The 12827-nt window shown below is 35.4% G+C and overlaps 1 pseudogene; it reads right to left on the reverse strand.

The window, feature by feature from the left end:
* LOC128217121 (uncharacterized) overlaps nt 1–10219 on the reverse strand; it is a 219034-nt pseudogene extending 208815 nt beyond the window's left edge.
* Nucleotides 10220–12827: the final 2608 nt, after the last annotated feature.

The following is a 12827-nucleotide window of genomic DNA, read 5'->3' on the forward strand; positions in this document are numbered from 1 at the left end:
GGAAAAAGAAAGCAGATCATGAGATAAACTGTAAGAACTAGTCCAGTTAAATTATTACATGATCACAAGTTTACATATTTAGTCAATAATAAAACGAAAACCCTGTTTAGAAGCACAATACAAGGGCACAAACAACAATAAACAAGAGACACAAATGAATAGACCACATACACAAGCAATTACGAAACAATGTAGAGGTTCGAACAATTCGAAAAAAATCCCACTAAAACATGTTCAGTATTGACTGACATGCAACCTTTTCGCATGCATAACAAAAAGTAGCTTGAAATTTCGTCCCTACCAGTACCGTTATGAATTCGACGATGATTCTGACGTGTATTAATCCGAACCGAATGTTTTTTGTTTCGGCATATCAACTTTTACTCTTAGAATTTAATTGACATTTCCACTGGCACCGGCTTTTCAAACTATAATTACGAACTGAAATTATAATACCGAAAATTTGAAAAAAAATAGATTTTTTTTTATAAATATGCACTTTGTACTGTACAGTATACTGATTGAAAATCCGGTGCCAGTGGACATGTCATATTAATACTTTTTGGTGCCGAGACAACTAAGTGCCGAATATATGTGTGACCAATTGACCGGGTTATTTCGTGCCGATTTGTCCAGTTACTGACATTAAAAGCGCCAATTTTACCGAACTGATATTTCATCTTCTGTGCGTGAGTTTAAACAAAGTTATTGTGTATCTCAAAAGTCTTTATAACAATCTTTAATCCCCACATTATTTTTTCAGATACTTATGTTATATTGATGTAATATTCGGGATAATAGGTTTCATGTATATAATATGTTTTCGCGACAGCTAAGGTCAAGGTCACACTTAGTGTTTGTTTACTATGGAATGCTGCATATAAGGACATAAAGAATAGATAATCGTGTCCGGGCTGTAGCTTTCTCAGGTATGGACAGATATCGAAATAACATGCCACATGTGCTCGACATATAAAGCTGACATAGATATAATTTTTAAATGGCCTTTGAATCACATTTGAGTACCGCTTTGGGGGCATTTGTAACTTCGGGTGACAGCTCTTGATTGTTATTGTATGGGCCATATATTGGAAAAGGATTGAAACGAAACTTGAAATGTAGAAATATGTTAATTAGAAAAAGTGTGCAGTACCTAAGAGCCATAATCCTGCCCTGCGTTCTGTTTGTTATCTCCCTTGAAACTTCCCTTATCTGATAGTTTTTGAAAAAAGGAGATTGTCCAGGCAATATCTTGAAAAGTACTTAATGGATTGAAATAAAACTTGACCGTATCCTGCATTTTTTTCATTAGTTGATGTGTGCTCTGATAGAGCTTATATTTTTTTTTAATTTAATTTAGTAAAATTATTGATTAATGTTGGGACAAATGTGAGGTTATGGCGCCATGCAAACTAGTTTTAACCTAAGGTAGACTCGGTTTCCAGTGAACTTTGGTTTCACTGGAAGTTCCAAGGTGATAATTCCATAATTTATCAGTCAACGTATTTTGATGAGTGTGTGGTCTGTATGTGGTGGTTGTATTTATGTATGTGGTGTTTATGTGTTTGTGCCTCTAGTTCATTGGTGTTGTGGCCCTTACCATGTGTCTCTAAACAGTGTTTATTTTTAGCTCAACTATTTGAAGAAAAAGGAGGCTTTTATGTCGACCCCTGATTGACTAAGGATCTTTAGTTGTTTTATTTTCAATATGGCTTTAGAGATTTTCTGACATTGTTATTCAGTCATTTCATGCTAGATTGTTGGTAGGAGCGACCCTTTTGATAAATCTGAAGAAAAAAAGAGTTTTGGGTTAAATGTCACTTTACTTTGTACACCAAAGCAGGAGTTAATTCCAATCAACTTACTGTGATAGAGATGTGTTTCAGTGTTTCAATTTCTGATTGAATTTGATACTTATTAAATTATTGTCAAAGGAAGTAAAATATGTAACTCATGAAAATTTTATGGGTTTCATGTCAATTTTATATGAAGCCAGTGACCAGACTATAATCACTATTACAAATTATCATTTATGGAAGAGTGACCATTGGTCAGTTTGAGTGACACTTTAACCCAAGTTAACAATGGTTGACACCAATTACTATTCCTTGCAGTGCCCCTTTTTATTCATTCCAACCCAAGTTAACAATGGTTGACACCAATTACTATTCCTTGCAGTGCCCCTTTTTATTAATTCCTATGCTAACTTCTAGAAGCTTGATATAGCAAAATACACATTAATACACATTATTTAAAGTTTAAAAAGGCAATGAAGAAATTTACATTATAACAAGTTAATGTGATTCTTGGATAAGGATATTCCTGGTATGCACTTGTATTGATATGTTACTATAATGACTTATAGATTATAAATTGCATATTTTATAATTATTTTAATAGATTATTGTTTTTCTTTATACATATACTTTGTTATAGAACAATTATGAATACATTGTTAATTACTGATATTATCATGTATTATTTTTATTCCCTGCCAAAATGCAAAGGGGATATAGTAATGGTGGGCATGTGCATGTGTGCATCTGGGCAAGCAGTGTAACATTAGTACTATATCCCAATCGTACCGAAATTAGATTCTCATGCTTTTAATGGGGGGTTTTAACAGGACGTGTATCAGAAATGTTTCTCTTGATGAGCTCTTGGACATTTTTAAACAGAGTCACATGTGATGAAAAATAAGTCATGAGGTGAAATCTTACTTTTTTCTATAGCCATTTCTATAGTGTCAATACCATATCTTGGTATTGATTGGTTAGATTATCTTCAAACTTGGACTGAATGTTTCCCTTGATCAAGTCCCAATTGCATGTTGAAGTGGGTCACATGGGATTTTTTTCAGAATGTTTTGCCTTGTTGATCTCTTGGATAAATTTAAAACTGGTTCAAATGTGATAAAAATAAGAAATCTAACCATAAAATGGTAATTATCGGTCAGATTACATTTAAACTTAAACAAAATGTGACCCTTGATGAAATATCTCCGAATTTCAATAGGGTCAAAAACTAGGTTTAAAGGTCAAATCTTATAAAAATATGTTTGGTTAGAATATTTCACCAACACTTCCATCTATGCCATATCCTTTGCCTTATATGGTAAGGAATATCAATTCAATGAAGTTGCTTGTTTAATTGTTTAAATGCCTATGTTAGTAACCTTAAATTGTTGTCTTCAGATTATTCCTGCTTTGCAAGTTTGAACTGATGAACGTTTGTTGCGTCAACATGGCCAGGTATTATAATCTCCTACATCATCAGTGCTACCCCTGACAAATCGTAGCAGACACCACAGTATGATGTGATCATAGTCTCCTTGTCCACCTCTACCAGACAACCAACACTCATTGAGAGCTAAGTTTAATTTGGCAATTTTTCCGTTTATTGCAATTTGTTAAAGCTCAAATCATATTTTCAATTCAGGTAATAAATATGATGATCATTGTTTATTACATTTTATAGATTAAAACAGTGTTTTTCCAATGATTTTGATTTTAGTGCAATTAACTGCTGTCTAAAGGCTGCTTCCCTATGCAAAAAAATGTCTGTTTTTCCATGATTTTTAGTGCAATTAACTGCCATCTAAAGGCTGCTTCCCTTTGCAAAAAGTCTGTTTTCCCCTAAAATTGATGTTTTCTTTCCCAAATGCAGATTATGTAAATGAATCAAAAAGCAATAGATTTGTAGAAAAGTAAACAAAATCTTTACAAATCTAACCCTTTCACAGTATGTTTGCATTTAAAGGTAAAAACATGTATATTTGCCATTATATTTGCTATTTTGTTCTGATATTGTATTTTTTCCCAATTTCGACTTTTTTTCAAATTTGCAAGGCACAGGGGTGGTAAAATACTTTCCCACAAAAATCACTGTTTTCCGGAGCACTTTGTGTACATTATGACCATTATGAGTGCGATTAGCAGTGTGCCCAAGTGATGTCTTTGCAAACAGTTATATTAACTATTCCTGGAAATTTCAAATATAAGCATTTGTATACAAGTAGGTATTGAATATAAGATTATAGGTATCCTGCATTTGTTGCACTCTTTGAATGGGCAGATCAATGTTAAAAGTTCCCCTTCTAAACTAGGGTAAGCTTGTTAGCCCCGAGTTAGCATTATGATTATGTGTACAATGATATATATGCAAACAATTTGCCTGCCAATTCCAAATAAAGTGTCAGTAGTGATAAGCAATATACATATTTATCCAAAATTCTCTTGATCTTGATGGCAATTTGCTATTAGCTCTTTGCTTTTCCAATCTGTTCACCTGAGTGTCAAGGTAGGTATGGTACAAGTTTTAAATTTCTATGTTCAATTTACATGAGCATCAGTTTAGTCTTTGCTTAAGTATGTCTGTATGTACCCTGGTATAAGAAATGTTTGAATTACTGTTGTATTTAGGTCTCTGAAAATGGCGATTTTCAACAGAAAGGTATTTTGCTGTATTATAATAATCCATGGCTGGTTGACGATGAAAATAAACACAAATCAATTGTAAACATAGCATACTAAAATTGACATCAGTACAATGCCAGGGCGTCATCTGCCCTCAAGTTAGACGCATAGTTGAATAAAACACAGGATAACTATGTACCTGTACCACCAGTTATGCTTTGAAAATCAGATGATAATTCTTGAAATCTCCATGAAAACTCCTCATTTTTTAGCTAGCATGGCTGTATGAACCCTGGTTTAAGATTATGATAATTTGGCAAAATGATTTTGATTAGTATTCTAGCAAATGATATCTTTCAAATTATTTACCAATGCACATTTGTGCCTAAGTTAAAAAAGACATTGTTTAAACTATCCGCATTTTGCATATAATGTCATTGTTAATGAGATTAACATTGTGTTAGTCGTAGCTACGGTGAAATTATGTGTTAGAATGACTTAGACTTTCATTAGTCCTATAGGCATATTTTGTAAAATATTATCTTTGAAATGATCATCTATACAATTTTCAAAAGATTTTCCAATGCACATTTGTGCTAATGTAAAAAACAACACAAGAGATTAAAACTATGAGCATAATTTGCATATAATGTCATTGTTAATGAGATTAACATTGTGTTAGTCGTAGCTACGGTGACATTATGTGTTAGAATGACTTAGACTTTCAAAGTCCTATAGGCATATTTTGTAAAATATTATCTTTGAAATGATCATCTATACAATTTTAAAAAGATTTTCCAATGCACATTTGTGCTTATGTAAAAAAACAACACATGAGATTAAAACTATGAGCATAATTTGCATATAATGTCATTGTTAATGAGATTAACATTGTGTTAGTCGTAGCTACGGTGACATTATGTGTAGAAAGACTTAGACTTTCATGAGTCCTAAAGCATATTTTGTAAATATTATCTTTGAAATGATTATTCATACAACTTTCAAATGTTTTACCAATGCACATTTGTGCTTATCTAAAAAATAAACACATGGATTAAAACTATGAGCATTTTGCATATAATGTCACTGTTAATGAGATTAACATTGTGTTAGTCGTAGCTACGGTGAAATTATGTGTAGAATGACTTAGACTTTCATGAGTCCTATAGGCATATTTTGTAAAATATTATCTTTGAAATGATTATTCATACAACTTTCAAATGTTTTACCAATGCACATTTGTGCTTATCTAAAAAATAAACACATGGATTAAAACTATGAGCATTTTGCATATAATGTCACTGTTAATGAGATTAACATTGTGTTAGTCGTAGCTACGGTGACATTATGTGTTAGAATGACTTAGACTTTCATGAGTCCTATAGGCATATTTTGTAAAATATTATCTTTGAAATGATCATCTATACAATTTTCAAAAGATTTTCCAATGCACATTTATGCTGATGTAAAAAAACAACACATGAGATTAAAACTATGAGCATAATTTGCATATAATGTCATTGTTAATGAGATTAACATTGTGTTAGTCGTAGCTACAGTGACATTATGTGTTAGAATGACTTAGACTTTCATAGTCCTATAGGCATATTTTGTAAAATATTGTCTTTGAAATGATCATCTATACAATTTTCAAAAGATTTTCCAATGCACATTTGTGCTAATGTAAAAAAAAAACACATTAGATTAAAACTATGAGCATTTTGCATATAATGTCATTGTTAATGAGATTAACATTGTGTTAGTTGTAGCTACGGTGACATTATGTGTAGAATGACTTAGACTTTCATGAGTCCTAAAGCATATTTTGTAAATTTTATCTTTGAAATGATTATCCATACAATTTTCAAATGATGTATAAATGCACAATTGTGCTTAGCGGTTATGTAAAAAAAAACATGGATTAAAATATCAGCATTTTGCATATAATGTCATTGTTAATGAGATTAACATTGTGTTAGTCGTAGCTACGGTGACATTATGTGTAGAATGACTTAGACTTTCATGAGTCCTAAAGCATATTTTGTAAATATTATCTTTAAAATGATTATTCATACAACTTTCAAATGTTTTACCAATGCACATTTGTGCTTATCTCAAAAATAAACACATGGATCAAAACTATGAGCATTTTGCATATAATGTCACTGTTAATGAGATTAACATTGTGTTAGTCGTAGCTACGGTGAAATTATGTGTTAGAATGACTTAGACTTTCATGAGTCCTATAGGCATATTTTGTAAAATATTATCTTTTAAATGATTATTCATACAACTTTCAAATGTTTACCAATGCACATTTGTGCTTATCTAAAAAATAAATGCATGGATTAAAACTATTAGCATTTTGCATATAATGTCACTGTTAATGAGATTAACATTGTGTTAGTCGTAGCTACGGTGACATTACATGTTAGAATGACTTAGACTTTCATGAGTCCTATAGGCATATTTTGTAAAATATTATCTTTGAAATGATCATCTATACAATTTTCAAAAGATTTTCCAATGCACATTTGTGCTAATGTAAAGAAACCCACATTAGATTAAGACTATGAGCATTTTGCATATAATGTCATTGTTAATGAGATTAACATTGTGTTAGTCGTAGCAACGGTGACATTACGTGTTAGAATGACTTAGACTTTCATGAGTCCTATAGGCATATTTTGTAAAATATTATCTTTGAAATGATCATCTATACAATTTTAAAAAGATTTTCCAATGCACATTTGTCCTTATGTAAAAAACAAACCATTAGATTAAAACTATGAGCATTTTGCATATAATGTCATTGTTAATGAGATTAACATTGTGTTAGTCGTAGCTACGGTGACATTATGTGTAGAATGACTTAGACTTTCATGAGTCCTAAAGCATATTTTGTAAATATTATCTTTGAAATGATTCTTCATACAACTTTCTAATGTTTTACCAATGCACATTTGTGCTTATCTAAAAAACAACACATGGATTACAACTATGAGCATTTTGCATATAATGTCACTGTTAATGAGATTAACATTGTGTTAGTCGTAGCTACGGAAATATAATATCATTAAATATCACGTACATGTATATATACACAGGTACCCGTTGTCATTACATATACATGTATAACATCCAAATAGCTTTTGCACCTATCAATGCGTTGCTAAAGCGGGCGTAGTCGGGCATAAAGGGGACTTTATACAGAGGATGGTTCCTGACAGGCGGGATTTTGACAGGCCCAATGAGACCGCCATTCGGGAAAAGACTTGACCGGATTTTTTAAATGAATGTTGATGCCTGGAACATTCCCGACCCACGGGACATTGACAAGTTTCACTGTACCAGGGTGAGATTTGGGTAACAAAAATGGCAGTCTGACTTAATTCCCTGTGGGCCATCGGCTCCCAGCCGGTGAGGCGAAAACATTGATAGGCGTACTCAAGTATTATGTGTTCCAAAATAGTGAAATCTAATATATATATATTCATGTAATATGATGTTTCTATTATGATATGGAATAACATCATCTTAAGCAAAATATAACGTCATAACATTAACCAGGGAGTAAAATAATCATAACTATGTACGTGTTCCCCCAATTACATCACGTGTAATCAGGTTCTGTTTCCACTTTATGTCTGTGGTACTCCTCCTGGTCATATTCCGGCACGGGTGTATCGTGCTTAACGACTTCCCTTGGACTGTCCGTGTATTTGTCACGTTTTGATTTACTCCAAGCATTACTACCGACCTTGACCCCAGATTGAAGCTGTGCAACAGGTGCTTTTCGCGCATGCACCATTTCACGACAAGTTACGTCATAGCTATATTTATTTTCAGGCACGCGCTCAGCTCCGCCTAGCACACCTCCCTGCTTTGGTGCTTTAAGAGCTGCTTTAATTTCAATGCTCTGAGCGTCTAATTTCGGTCCCTTTTCTGTTGACGGTTGGTGTGATTTGCAATAAACAGAAAGGTCAAACTGATCTACCTGACTATGAGTGAAGTTTTTAGATTCAGGGTAGTGTTACATGTTTTACAATGGAAGCAGCTCTTGTGATAAACAACTCCTTTCACAGGACCAAGTTTTTCCATCGGGTAAACCTTTTTCATGCATGTGTAGCACTTATCCTGCGGATAACGTGTTTCCATCTGTAACGGCTTATTTTAATCTGCGATCTAGCATCACCGTTTGCTGTTCTCGGCGTTGCTGGAGACAATTGACCGGAGGCGTCCGACCATGTACTACTATCTGGCGATAAAGGTCCCGAGCTTGCAGGGGACCCAGGAATTGATGCCGACGACGTACTAGATCTACTAGACGACGGGGGTTTTGCCGGTGGCGGAGAAGACATCCGTTGCCTTGGTCGGTCACCGGTGAATCTAGTACCGTCGGGAATGTCTTGACCCTGTGGTTTCTTTGGCATCGCAGGGGAATCATGCGGAGTTGAAGCCGGGGATGAGCTATAGTTACTGCTAGAGTAGCTGGTACCTCGGGGTTGATTTGTGTAGCGTAGAGGAAGGCTGTCTGGGACTTCCGCTTGACGGCCATTCATAGTTGGCACTTGTGCACGGTTTTGGCCAGCCATCTGTGTTGTAATACGGTTAGTGGCATTAGGATAAGCCATTTGATTGTAATCCGTTCTAGGGTTAGACTTGGCATTTGGCAACTGGCCATTGATGTCGATCATAATCGGGGAATTTAGCGGTACTGTCCCTACCGGAGATGACAATTGTGGGACCATCCCCATTTGAAATCCCGGCATAACGGGGCTCGTCGGGCCATTCTGACGCACGAGTGGTGGATTTGCGTGTTGTACATCTGTCCCATCGTGACGTGAATAGGGGTAGGTGAAGAGGAGGATATGGCCTGGAAACTGCTCGCATATGGATCCGACCCCGCCGCTAGCGATGTCTGCGCAAGCTGAGACTGTAAAGCCTGGATCCTTTGCTCGTTTATTTGCTGTAGCAGCAGAATCTGTTCCGGGGTTAGGTCTTGTATGTTCTGCATGTTTAAGGCGCTCAGATCCATCGAGTTATTCAAAGAGGTGTTCATGTTGGGGTAGAAATTCATGTTTGGATCCATAATGAATTATCCTTCTAGTTATATACCCCAGGAAGGAAACACACTACACATTTATATCCAAGATGTAACCGGAATTTTATCACAAATTAAAAGCCACTTACACATCCAATAATGGGATTGGCGCGTTCAAGTATCAAGTTAATAAAACTGTTTTACACCACCATTCGTTTTACACTTCAGTTGGTAATTCGGTTATCCAAAAACGTTTTGTCAATTTATACACGTATACTTTAATCCTTTAAGCAATATGCATTCATTCCTCCTAAGCAGAATGATATACCCATAAGAATACACCGAAATCAAATAAATGGATATCCAGTCACGGGGTGAGTTTAATACCAAATGCGTTTCAAATAGGTGAATTCCCCAGATTTTGTTCTCTTTCAATCGATTTCAACATGCCGTTTTGCAAGAAAGCCTCCATGTGGAATTATTCTGACTGTCTAGGTAAATTAATCCGCAGGTGTCCTGGAAATCGATTAACACGCGAGTAACAGTCGATTTAAATGTCCGCAAAATCAGTCAACATTTAGTTCAATATCTCAATCGATCGATGATATGGGTAAACAAGCAATCAGCGACGCCTGGAACTTATTTTCAGCAAATTCCAAAACAGATGTCTGGTATGTCCTCGTATAAGTCCTCCGACACTTTTTAAACTAACGACCGTACTAAGGACAAATGTTGAAACATAATAAACATTGGCCCAATACTGATATACGCTATAAGCTTGGTAGAATAGCGCGAAACGCTTCGTTGGCGAACAATAATAACTTGACGTTTAACAATCCATTTTGGTCGGGCGAGATTTTATAATAATAAATGGACTATTTAGAAAAGAATGTCATAAGAAGGCCATTCATGTATACATTACGTATGTGTATTTAAAACACTTCACCCCTATCAATGGGACAGGAAAATCTTTTAAGATAAAACTATTCTCTACAATTCTATATTTCACTTTAAAGATCGGCCAAGTGAATATAATATCCATTGAAAAGACCGTGAATAAAATCTTGCTTATGTTACAATGCTTGATTTTTATCAGTTTTTATTACAATCGTCCAAGAGATATATACTATTTATCATAACTAGCGAATGCAATTAGGTTTGTAAATGCACAGCTCCAGCTAAGTATCACTCGTAAATGTCATCGAGAAGTGGGAATCTTATATTTGCAGTGCTCTGCACATAATTTTGCATAAGCTTCTTGTTCTTTCTAACAAAAGATGACCCCAAAACTCTCTCAAAGACCTTATCATATTATTTATGTATGCATAAGCTCTCGAGCTCACATGAGTTTAAAGTTTAAAGGCTCATGAGCTTTCACGAGTTTAGGGTTTAAAATCTCTTGAACTTACTTCAGTTGAGAGTTTTAAAGGATCTTGAGCTCACTTGGCTGAGTTGAAAATTTAAAGAATCTTGAAACCGATTGATTGAGTAGAGAGAGTTTAGGCTCTTTAGCTCATTTGAGTTGAGAGTTTAAAGGCTCTGTACACGTGCATAACAGGAGACCATTAATATGTACACGACCATAACTAGAGACCGTGAATCTGTACACGTGTATTACTGGAGACCGTGAATATGTGCACGTGTATTACTGGTGACCGCGAATATGTACACGACCATAACTAGAGACTGTGAATCTGTACACGTGTATTACTGGAGACCGTGAATATGTGCACGTGTATTACTGGTGACCGCGAATATGTACACGACCATAACTAGAGACTGTGAATCTGTACACGTGTATTACTGGAGACCGTTAAAATGTACACGTGCATTACTGAAGACCGGGAACCTACACCTGTGCATTGCTGAAGACCGTGAATCTGTACACGTGCAAAACTGGAGACCGGGAATCTGTACACGTGCATTACTGGTGACCGCGAATATGTGCACGTGTATTACTGGTGACCGCGAATATGTACACGTGCATTACTGGTGACCGCGAATATGTACACGTGTATTACTGGAGACCGTGAATATGTGCACGTGTATTACTGGTGACCGCGAATATGTACACGACCATAACTAGAGACTGTGAATCTGTACACGTGTATTACTGGAGACCGTGAATATGTGCACGTGTATTACTGGTGACCGCGAATATGTACACGACCATAACTAGAGACTGTGAATCTGTACACGTGTATTACTGGAGACCGTTAAAATGTACACGTGCATAACTGGAGACCGGGAATCTGTACACGTGCATTGCTGAAGACCGTGAATCTGTACACGTGCAAAACTGGAGACCGGGAATCTGTACACGTGCATTACTGAAGACCGTGAATCTGTACACGTGCATAACTGGAGACCGGGAATCTGGACCCGTGCATTACTGAAGACCGTGAATCTGTACACGGCATAACTGGAGTGCTGTACTGTGAATCTGTACACGTGCATAACTGGAGACCGGGAATCTGTACACGTGCATTACTGAAGACCGTGAATCTGTACACGTGCATAACTGGAGACCGGGAATCTGTACACGTGCATAACTGGAGACCGGGAATCTGTACACGTGCATTACTGAAGACCGTGAATCTGTACACGTGCATAACTGGAGACCGGGAATCTGTACACGTGCATTACTTAACCGTGAATCTGTACACTGCATAACTGGAGACCGGGAATCTGTACACGTGCATTACTTAAGTCGTTTGTGTAATATAGCCTCGTGTACTATAATTTGTTATGCTACACTGCATTCATTATTAATAACTTTAATGCAAACATGCTTTACAGCATGTTTTCTATTATCAAACTTCAAAATATAAGCTATTAAGGCAAATAGATTGATGTTTTCAATTAATGAAGACAGATTCGTGGAGATCACTTATATCAGGTAGCAAGGCAATAAAAAGGAATGATTCATAAAAGTTGTATTTGCAATGAAAACAATATAATTTATCATATATCGTTTGAAACATAGTATAAATCAAAAGAGAAACGATTAATTTCAATTATAGAATTGAATTTGTGTTTAAATCTTAAAAACCCAAGAAAACCACATCTGAGATATTGATCCAAATTCGATAACGCCCTTCATGGCAAAACAATATATTGTCAACACAATACTAAATAAAACAACAGTCTAATACTATTGTTAACATTGTATAATATTGTAACATAAATAGCCATCGATCCACAGTATAGTTTTTTTGTTTATCGGATAACCGTAAAATATCAATAATAACAATAACACAAAAGTAGCATGTTGACAATAGCTTTGGAACGGTTATTGTAATATTTAAACAAACCCGACGGCTTTAAAACGCTTTCAAAAGTGCTAAATAATTCAGCCGGAAGACAAT

The sequence above is a fragment of the Mya arenaria genome, chromosome 14 (assembly GCF_026914265.1).
Source record: "Mya arenaria isolate MELC-2E11 chromosome 14, ASM2691426v1".
In the NCBI taxonomy this organism is placed as follows: Eukaryota; Metazoa; Mollusca; class Bivalvia; order Myida; family Myidae; genus Mya; species Mya arenaria.